Source organism: Pinus tabuliformis, chromosome 8 (assembly GCF_031772625.1).
Source record: "Pinus tabuliformis cultivar Carrire ecotype Pingquan chromosome 8, CPIR1, whole genome shotgun sequence".
Classification (NCBI taxonomy): Eukaryota; Viridiplantae; Streptophyta; class Pinopsida; order Pinales; family Pinaceae; genus Pinus; species Pinus tabuliformis.
In genome coordinates this window covers 1,774,362,915-1,774,374,399 of record NC_142294.1, presented here as the reverse complement: position 1 = coordinate 1,774,374,399, position 11,485 = coordinate 1,774,362,915, and the positions used below count along the sequence as shown (strand labels likewise).

General features: G+C 34.9%; 2 pseudogenes; both read left to right on the top strand.

The window, feature by feature from the left end:
* Positions 1–594: 594 nt before the first annotated feature.
* On the top strand, positions 595–1,364 carry LOC149243274 (ubiquitin-conjugating enzyme E2 28 pseudogene; annotated as a pseudogene).
* A 4,886-nt stretch (positions 1,365–6,250) lies between these two features.
* Positions 6,251–6,625, top strand: LOC149243273 (ubiquitin-conjugating enzyme E2 28 pseudogene; annotated as a pseudogene).
* The last annotated feature ends 4,860 nt before the right edge of the window (positions 6,626–11,485 follow it).

Below are 11,485 nucleotides of genomic sequence, written 5' to 3'. Positions count from 1 at the left end.
TGGCATAAGATCTGATAGTTTCGTTGGCTGAAGCGCCCGGATTCCAAAAGGCTGCAGGTGGTGCACCTGCTAATGTGGCTGTTGGCATTTCCAGGCTCGGTGGCCGATCCGCATTTGTTGGCAAGGTTGGGGATGATGAGTTTGGGCGCATGCTTGCTGACATTCTGAGGGAAAATAATGTGATGGACCGAGGAATCCGATTTGATTCCCATGCCAGAACCGCGCTGGCATTCGTTACTTTAAAGATGAATGGTGAGAGGGACATGCTTCTCAAGGAATCTGAGCTTGATGCAGAGCTGATCCGACAGGTCAACGTGATTTCACTATGATCCAAGCCGCTATCAATTTAATTCCAGCAAATAACCAAAATCATATTCCTTAATAGTCTGAGCAGTCTCCAGCTCCAGAACAATCATCGATGTAAATCCTTTGTGGCGGTTTCAACTGCCCGCAATTTTTACGCATCTGCTAAGCTCGGTTAGAGAAAAATCCTCCTAAAATCGGCCTCTCTGTTTTAATTCGTTGCTATCCTATCTTGATGAGATTTCCTGTGATCTCTCTCCACAGGATCTCGATTTCCCAATCCGCAGGGTGGGGAATTTAAGGTTTCATGGCATTTCTTGCCTAAATCTTGGTATTAGATATGGTTTGAATGATCATTATGGGTTGGAACCCCTAAAAGAACTTCTAGGGTTTGATGGCAGGACACGGTGAATTCGAGAGCTCGGATGCTTTATTTTCTGGTTAACGTTAGGTTGTAGTATCTCAGGCATGGTTTGTGTTGGGGTTTGTTTTGGAGTTTTTAGTGGATTCTAGTATTGTGAAGGAAGAATCGAGAAATAAGTGTCTTCTGGTCCACTGCGTGTAGGAAAGGAAGGCAGGGGCTGATTTGCTTCTCCGATCTGTTCCCCTGAGGATCTCTGTTAACAGTGTTTTCACATTATTGTTGGCGTAATGGCATCCAAGCGGATCCTCAAGGAGTTGAAGGATCTCCAGAAGGATCCTCCTACTTCATTCAGTGCAGGTCCAGTAGCAGATGATATGTTTCATTGGCAGGCAACTATCATGGGACCTTCTGACAGTCTCCATGCAGGGGGTGTATTTCTTGTGACTATTCATTTTCCTCCTGATTATCCATTCAAGCCCCCGAAGGTTGCATTTGACAATCTCCAAGGTTTTTCTCTCAATTTGCTCTTTGTTGACGGATCCAAACCCAGATGATCCTCTTGTACCAGAGATTTCTCATATGTACAAGACTGATAGGGGCAAATATGAGTCCACTGCACAGCGTTGGACTCAGAAATATGCAATGGGTTAACTTTAAAAACTATATATCAGTGATGGAACTTTACCCCTAAGTTGGAATTTCTTCGAAGTCAATGACTTGTTTGCTTGTAAGAAATGTTTTCTTAAGATAAGTGCTTTCTCCAAATTAAGAAAGAAAAAAAAAAATTAAAAAACCAATTAAAAAAAAAAAATCAAAATAATTAAAAAAAAAAAAAACGAAAAAAAAAACCAATTAAAAAAATAAAAATAAAAATTCAAAATAATTTAAAAAAATAAAAAATAAAAAAAATTATTTTTCTTTGCCAGTTTGAAATTCGGGCTTCATTCTTTAGTGCTCAGCTTTCCACCTTTCTTCAACCTGCACATACAATTCGATGATTAGAAATGGTGATAATTTTAAATATGACCCAAGATGGTCATTTTAAAATTATAATAAGGGTGTCCACATATCTTTGGAATAAATGCGCTATATATTTGAATATATGGAAATATTTGGAATATATTTAAACATATGGAAAGCCATTTGCATAATGCGCATTATGACAAAGGATGCAATAACCTATAAACTATGCAAAGGGAAAATGCATATACAACAAACTATGCATAATGCATAAGGCGCAATATGGAAAACAATATGCATATGCATAAAACAACATGCATGAACCATTATTGAATGAATTGTAAAGGGTATGAGTAAACTATGTGCAAGCGGAACAGGTATGAACAGGAACCATTATTTGTATAAACCGCATAAACAGTTATGAGTGAACCACATGCAGTTTGTATGAACCGCATTAATAGTTATGAGTGAACCGCATGCAGTTAAGTTATAAACACCAAAGGTTATTGCACGTCAACCATTATGGAATGAACAGTGAAATGCAGAACAGTGAGAAGCGTTTTTGGGACGGCTCTACAAGGTTTTCTCTTTAAATCCTGCGTTGATCTGGCTGTGACATCAACCGCATCCTCACCGACTATAGATCCGATCTTTAAGCCTTCTCCTTAAGAAGATCAAGAAGCGGTAATAGTCCCCCTTCGTGGACAATTCCAGCTTGGTTGTGTGAATTACTGCCATCTCCTTGAGTAGGGCATCTGGCAATTGGATCATTTTAAAAAGAGGACGATCAACACCACAATTTGAACCTTACATTCAGGATCCAAAGAATTCCTTTCTCATTCGTCCAAAGGAAGAAGCGTGAGGCTCTGAAAATATCTCTGTATAGAGCGAGTGCTTCACGTCTGGTACTGGTCAGACGCTGCCGGACCAGTCTCTAGTCTTCTTCGTCTTTTGACGTCTTTGGGGAATCGAGATGACGCTCCAGGAGCTCTTCTACTGTGTCTGGACCATTGTTAAGGGATCGCCGTTGTGAAAATGTCAAGAATTTCCGCCATGCAACTGACAACCGTAGACCCTGGTTCGAAACCCTCAGTGCCATCGATCGCCTAGTCTTTTGGCCCCGGATTGGTAATTCAAGCTAAGATTTGTTGAATTTATAGGTGCCCCGTGAACGTGGCCATAGAGGTTGAGGTTTTAGCGCAAAGCAACCCTTCGAACTCGATTCCTGAATTGGTAACTCAAGCAACCCTTCAAACTCGATTCCTGAATTGGTAACTCGAGCGGAGATTTGTAGCAGTTATCGGTGCGAGGACATCTTGCCCGTAGAGATTGGGTTTTTATGGAACCCAATCTCTTTGAATGTGAAAAGGAAATTAATCCAAGGACGTGGCAATTGTTGGGAATTAGGACTTCTTCAGGTGCTGAAATTTTGGCAAAATATATCTATATATCCTTTCTTTTATAATTTATTTTTAGAAATTTTCCTTATTAGGTTTTAATAAAAAAAAATTGTTGATTTTCAACTTAAAAAATCTCAACTTAAATAACAAATTAAATTTTTTTTTTTTTTTAATTTGTTGTTTAAAAAAAAAAAATCTAAAAAAATCAACATAAATAATAAATTCAAAACAATTGTTTTTAATTTGTTATTTAAATAAAAACCAAAAAAAAAATTTGTGTGTTGATTAAAATAAAAAAAATAAGAAAAAATCAATTTTTTTTTTTGTGATTTTCTTATTTTTATTTAAAAAAAAAAAAAACTAACTTCATTTTAGTTATAGTTTATTTTTAGAATTTTTCTTTATTAGGTTTTAATAAATAAAATTTTGTTGATTTTAAAAAAATTTCAACTTAAATAATAAATTAAAAAATTTATGTTTTTAATTTATTGTTTAAAAAAAAAAATCTAAATAAATAAATAAAATCAACATAAAAAAAATAAAAAAGTTATGTTTTCATTTACTTATTAATTTTAATTTTTTTTTAAAATTTGTTGTTTAAAAAAAATTAAAAAATAAAAATAAAAAATAAAACATAAAAAAAAAATAAAAAAACAAAAATTCATAAAATTCACACAGATTTGAAAATAAAAAAATGTAATACTTGGAAACAAATTTCAAAAATCGATTTATCAAACATTGGAGAATTCTTGTTTCGATAGCTTCAAGTTGGCATTAACTCATCACATCTTTCTGTTGTATGCTTTATGATGCACTAATATGCAGAACACAACAGATAATTCTAATGTCAATCTTTTTGTAAAGTACATTTCATGAGTTATCTGACACAAACAGAGAGTATTATTTTTCATGGTTGTTTTTAAGAATGGATTGCTTTTAGTATCATGATTAAGTCAATTTCAACACTTTGATTGTCCTTAATTTGTTTTATTTGGTATGAAATTTTTGCGTAAGAATCATGAAGGAAATGCGCAATTCTTCTTGAACAAACTTATGTTTTCTTTCTGCCAAGTTTTTTTAACAGGTTACAGGATAACAAAGTGATCATTAAGGAGATTGCATTGTGACGACAATTAGTCTTCCAAAGACTAAATTCATGAAAAATTCTAAAGACAAATCCATCTCCACAACCACTACCTTCCACCTCCCTTTCTGAAAAAGATTTTGAATTCCACCAATTGTACATTCATAAGGCGTGACATTTCCATATCCATTTTTCATAGCAAGAGTTCTTATTCATACACCATGCATTTCCTTACATCCATTCTTTACAAGCTTATTGTCATTTTCCTTGTCATTACCATTCCCCTTCATTTCCACCAATAAAACCCTTCTTAAGTCAAAGTCCTAGAGTCTAAGTATCAATGAAAAAAAACACCTAGAGGCTTGCATGCCTTAATGGCAAGTACTCTTGCCAATGAACAATGGGAGTACATTAATATCCCTTGTTCGTTGGATCTTGTAGGTGACTCGACCATGACAAATTTATTCATACCTACAAAGATGTGTTAGGCATCCAGACTCCCATTGGAATCAATGGTGGGAGCTCTTGTGTTGGCTAGGGGCATTCATTAACGGCCACTAAGTCAACAACTTCTTGCTATGTTCAACATCGACACATTTAATCACATAGTAAGATTTGTGCCATCGAGCATTGAAGACTTGAAGACCCATATTTTGTAGCAGATGAAGCCGATTTCCTTTCATTGTTTTTCAGTTTGTCATCACTTGAGGACAAGTCAATAAATAAGGCTGGGGGGAAATGTAACTTCTATATTTTGTATACCTTCCAAGCCTTATACATTTTCAGCCGCATTTAGCAGCAGATTCCGAACATTCAGCAGAAGATCCAACAACAGATTCAATAGCAGATGCAACAACAATAAAAAATTCACTTTTTTTATTTCATCCACCATTTTCACAACCAAGTAAAGAAGACTATGAACAACAGTTTTTGCAGCCACACGTGCACAACTCTCATCCATTTTTGGAAGGGTAAGTTAAGGTATGATATTTTCTAACTTTTAACCATTAAATTCCTTGAAAAGTTAGAATAATAATTTTTGGAAAAACTTCACTTCCTTTCCCCTTCCTTTCCCCATTTCACATAACTGCCCAAACCATCCGTTTAAGGGGAAGGATACATTTACATACATACTTTGTCACATTCATATAACATCCACATTCATATATCACATTCTAAACCCCACTTACCTTCAAAATATATTCACTATTACATGAGCATACAAATGGCTTTGTTAAAAGTATTTAAAAGTTAATTGGATGCCAACACAATCATGGTTGTTACACAAGAACCAACCATGATGCATTCCAACAAAAACACTCTGCAATAAAAATCACATTATCAATATGCAAAGATCATACATTGAATGCAACAAAAAAATATGGTTGAAACACAAGAACCAACCAAGTTGTAGTTCATCAAAATAACGCTTTGCAAAAGTTAAATGATATCATGTAGAGTTTAAGCCAAAGCTCAAGTACCAAAAAGTAATGTAATAGATTGCATGAGGACATGCAATACCTTCAGTTTGGGGCATGTTGGGCTTCAAAATTGTCCTTATTTTCACTTCATTATTCACCAATATCTTCACATTTTACCTTCATGTCACCTCCATTCCACCTCCACATCATTACATTTACCTCATTATTGGGTTATGGCTACGCTTTTCCAAAGCTTATTAATTCTTAACATTTTAAAGTGGATTTATGGTTAAACTTTAGAAAATAATATGCTTATACTTATACCTAACAATTAGAATGAGTTTGTTGACATGTGTAGGTACAAAGGAAGCTTCCAGGTCATCTTTATGTGACCTTGAATGATCAAATTCGAATTTGATAAGATAAGCCTCATGGAAAAGATCATGATCTCATGGAGAAGATTATGGACCTCATGGAGGAGATCATGGAGGATAGGGTTATGGGTCTAGATGGTTGAGAAATGTATGGAACTAAAGAGAGATTAGTGGATCATCATTATGAGTTTGTTATATCATCTCATTGTATAAATAGGAGTACCTCCTCCATTCCAAAGGGAGGACTCTTGGAGCATGTATCCAACTTATGATGGAATAGAATAAAGCTTCATTTTACATATATTTCCATTATGTAGTTTTAGATATAAATTGTGACTATTAGCAGGCAACTATCATGGGACCTTATGACAGTCCCTATGCAGGGGGTGTATTTCTTATGACTATTCATTTTCCTCCTGATTATCCATTCAAGCCCCCGAAGGTTGCATTTAGGACTAAAGTTTTCCACCCAAATATAAATAACAATGGAAGTATCTGCCTTGACATCTTGAAGGAACAGTGGAGTCCTGCTTTGACAATCTCCAAGGTTTTGCTCTCAATTTGCTCTTTGTTGACGGATCCAAACCCAGATGATCCTCTTGTACCAGAGATTGCTCATATGTACAAGACTGATAGGGGCAAATATGAGTCCACTGCACGGAGTTGGACTCAGAAATATGCAATGGGTTAACTTTAAAAACTATATATCAGTGATGGAACTTTAGCCCTAAGTTGGAATTTCTTTGAAGTGAATGACTTGTTTGCTTGTAAGAAATGTTTTCTTAAGATAAGTGCTTTCTCAAAATTAAGAAAAAGAAAAAAAAAATTAAAAAACCAATTAAAAATAAATAAAAAAATTTCATAATAATTAAAAAAATAAAAAATAAAAAAATCAAAGCCATTAAAAAATATTAGAACAATTCAAAAAAAAAAAAAAAAACCAATTAAAAAAAAATTCAAAATAATTAAAAAAAAAAAAATTGCAAATGGAAATTTCTTAACAGCTGGAAACATTTTATGCTACTTGTCTTGTTGGAGTTAGGAACTAGCACACAAAGGCAACAGGTAAAAAAATTCATTTCATTTTATTTTGTTGCTAGCATTTATACTTGTATTTTATGTTCTTCAAAAAGCTCTCACAATTTTCATGCAAGATTTGTACTGAGCTTTGACAGGTGCGCGACGATCCAAGTCCATGAAGATGTGATCTCTCGAAATCACATTCATTATTGAAGCTTGAAGGATTTAATTACAAATTTCGTGACATTTGTGGCTACAGAGAAATGTTTTGTTGTCATGATTTGTTTCCCACACTTCTCCTTCAAAGCCTCATCAGTCATCCATGTTAAAGTCCATTGATTCATTGCCTTATCCATCATGACTTCATACATGTCTACTTTTCTGAGTCGCAACATTTTTGCCTACCTTTCAGTTCATCTTTTTGCCTCATGAATAAATCATACATCTCTCTACATTGCCTTGCTTTCCTTGCCATAAAAAGCTGTTTGGCCATAACATCTTGTATCTATAGTCCTACCAATCATTTGTACGAACTCGCGTTGACTGATGTGGGATTCCTTAAGGCCCACCTTTCAGCAAGCCTTGACCCATCGACCTCAGCACCTTATCTGGGATAAAGACTAGAGTCATTATTAGTACCTTGAGGCTTGCATGCCTTAATGGCAATTCTTCTCGCCAACGAACAATGGGAATACATTAATGTCCCTTGTTTGTTGGATCTTGCAAGTGGCTCGACATCAGCACATTTACTCGCACTTTGCAAGATGTACTTGGGTACCTTGGCACTCATTGACATTAATGGTGAGTTTGCCTCGCATTGGTTAACGACATTCATCAATGGTTTGTAATCCAATGACTTCTTTCCATATTCGACATCGACACATTCATTCACATGGAAAGAATTGTGCCACAATATGGGACGAGACGAAGACTATATGATTCAGGAGAAGATTCAACAGGTTCAGTAATAGTAATAAAAGATCCACATTCACAACTTCATCCATCATATATGCAACCAAGACACAGATCACATTCTTGTATTCTTCTTTCCATGAATCAACAGCAGAAGCTACACTTTTCTACATATACACAGTTTGCCCACTCAGGTAAGTAAAGGTATGTTCTTTCCTAGCTTTTTATCATACAATTCCTTTAATACTAAAATTATAATTTTTGGAAAATGTTTCAGCATGTTCATATTCACATCCATACTCCATTATCACCTTCAATATGTCATATATGTCCTTTCTACACATATCATCCTAACCAACATACTTTTTCTAACCAACATACTTTTTCTAACAACTACTATTGCATTATGATTCAAATGTTACATGTTTTGCAAATAATGATCAAAGAAAGAATGGTTGATTAAATGTTTTCAAAGTCTTTTGATGCAACACAAAAACAATGAAAGTATTGTTACACAAGAACCAATACTAAGAAAATTTTGGTTGTTACACAAAAACCAACCAAAATAATATGTTGCAATCGATTAAATGTTTTCAAAGACTTTTGATGCAACACAAAAACAATGAAAGTATTGTTACACAAGAACCAATACTAAAAAAATTTTGGTTGTCACACAAGAACCAACCAAAATAATATGTTGCAAGCAAATGTTTTTAAGAGAGAAGACTTTGTAAAAAGGAACAAGGTTGTCAAAAAAGAAAATTATGTGAAGTTAAAAAAACAATATCTGCCAAAGTTCATGTAAAAGCAAGACAATTCAAAAGATCAAATCATGATCAATGTAATAGATTGCATGAGGACATGCAATAACTTAAGTTGGGGGGTATGTTGGGCCGCCAAATTAACCTCAATTTTCACTCCATTTTTACGTTTATCTTCATTTTGTCACCTCATTTCATCACATTATCATTACATAACCCTATATTTCCATTACCATATGAGTTTATATTCTCATTTTCCAAAGTTATTAATTTCATGTATTTAGAGTGAATTTATGATTAAAAGTTAGAGAAATAACATGTATTTGCTTATACCTAAAAGTGGCTTGAGTTTGATGACATGTTTAGATCATTTGGAAGCTTCCAAGGCACCCTTATGTGGCCTCCTAAGATCAGATTCGAATTTCAACTCAAGAGGTGGACCATATTCCAAGGAGAAAGATCATGGAGATTTTGATGTGTCATGGGATTTGTATCTAGTATTTAGGGATAAGTTGAGACAAGTATGGGTCTAGTAGATATTCAAGGGATCTACATTTATTGAGTGGATATCCCTAATTCTTGTATAAATAAGAAGAGCATCCTCCAAATCATGTAATGATGGAGAGAGAGGAGAGAAAACAATTATCAGTTATTCATTAGAATTAGATTTTTGTTAATTCAACATGAATAATATCATTTTCCAAAATCATGAGTTATGAGTGTTGTTTGATTCTTAAGGTGTGATAGTTTTTCATGTGTGCTCATTGAGGAATGGAAGGATCGGGCCATACTGAGATAAGTACACTTTGTTGTAGAATAATGTTGTGAATATACTAATTTCAATTCTAATGTTCATCTTATTTCTTTGTTGTAAATAATTGTAGATAATTTCAATATGAATTCATGATATGGCCATGTTTTGTTGTGTGAATGTTGATCTCCTTTCAGTAGCTAGTTTTGATGTGAGAAGGAAAACCAGGAATCCTAAGTTAGGAGTCTCTTCTCCATGAGCTAGATTAAATTGAAATAAGATTTACTTTCTCATATGCTTTCCTAGATTACATTTATGTGAATATTGATTCCCTTTCAGTATCTAGAGAAATCAAGTCCTCCTAAGTTAGGAGACTCTTCTCCATTAAGAACTGAACTGAAAACAATATTTACTTGCTTTCATTTACATGCTTTCTTTCTTGCTTTCTTAGGTGTTTGATAATGTTATTATAGGAAGATTGTAGAAGGACAATCAGGACTCTTGAACAAGAGACTCTTCTCTATCTTCTAAAGTAAAATAATTCCATTAATCAAACATTTGTTCTTATGCTTTCATAAAGTAGATTTGATAGTTTAGATTTGTAATATGCATTTCCATTCTAAACAAACTTCTTACACCTGTTTCATCTAAGGTCCCATATATTTTGGTTTGCTTCTAAGTTTACGATTCCCCGGATTGATAAATTAAATGACAGGGATTTAGCAGACAGCTAAATCACCCAACACACCCAGCCACCGGGTGGGTGGACCGCCGGGGTGGCGCGGCCTGGGCTGGCACCACACCGGCTGCCTGCCTGGCTGGTGGCTGGGCGATTTTGGGAATCACCTAGTCACCAGCCGTGCAACCCCGGCAGCCTGCCCGCCCACCCAGCTAGTGGCTAGTCTATTCCCGGAATTGGCCAGCCACCAGCCGGGTGGGCAGGCTAGCCGCCGGCCGCGCCACCCGGGCGGCCCGCCCGCCCACCCTTCTAGTGGCTGGGTAATTCCTGGAATCATTTTTCTTTTGTATCTAGCATGTTATGGTGGAAAACATGTTGAATTTATACTTCGGAAAGAAAAATGATATCCTTCCAGAAACATTAATGTGTTTTTTTCCTCATAAACAACTTTGTTTGGCACATAAAATTTTTGTTTTACTAGCATTTTTTAAAAAGTTTGATAATTGACCCTAAAAAAAAAATCATTGTTCCAGTATCATCACTTTCGTTTTGAAGCTATATTTTGCACGAAAATTTCATAGTAAATTTCGTAGTCACTGCCATTTTTAAAACATGTTCAAAATTGACCCCTAAAAAATAAAATCATCGTTCCAGTATACACACTTTTCATTTTTAGCACTGTTTTTGATGTTTTTTCGGGGTTTTTTGGCTAGAGTTCCCGTTTTGAGTTTATAGTTCGCGTTTCAAAGTTTACATTATTCACTGATGATGATTGACCTTGTCTGGTTTTCCGCTCTTGGCAGCTTCAGAAGTAGGAACACTACTCTGTTTTGTATCTCGAATTATGCTAGTGTCAGGTCTCTGCATGTCTTTGTGTCGTTTATGCATCGTGTTATATCGTCTATGTTCAACAATGTTTCAGGTGCTATATTGTCTATGTTCAGCAATGTTTCGGGTCTTATAAGAGGCCAAATCACAGATGGCGGTCTACTGAGAACTGATAATATGAACACTTGTTCAAATTTCCAACTTCTTGGCAAGATTTTCAAGGCCAAGGCCTTGCTATAACTTTTTGTTCCTTTTTTTATAATAATAGAAGTAGACAGATTGAGAAAAAAAACATATTACAAATGTAAGCGATTAATTTTTCTTTTAACAAGAATGAGTAGTGTTTTTATATATAAATCACACTCGTTCATGTGTAAAATTGGGATTTTACATCATATTTTTGAGCCTAATAAGGGATTATGAGACATGAATTGTTCCCTATCCCTTCCTTGAGATCTTTCCCCATGCTTCCTACAAAAATTGCTCATGTTTGGTAGCCTATGGCTATACATTCGACAAAATTGTAATAGTAAATATATACATTTATAGTTTGCCATACAAAAACATTTTTCAAAAACTGCATGAGGGAACATATTACTCCTCCATCAGTGCTGGACTCTTCAGATCC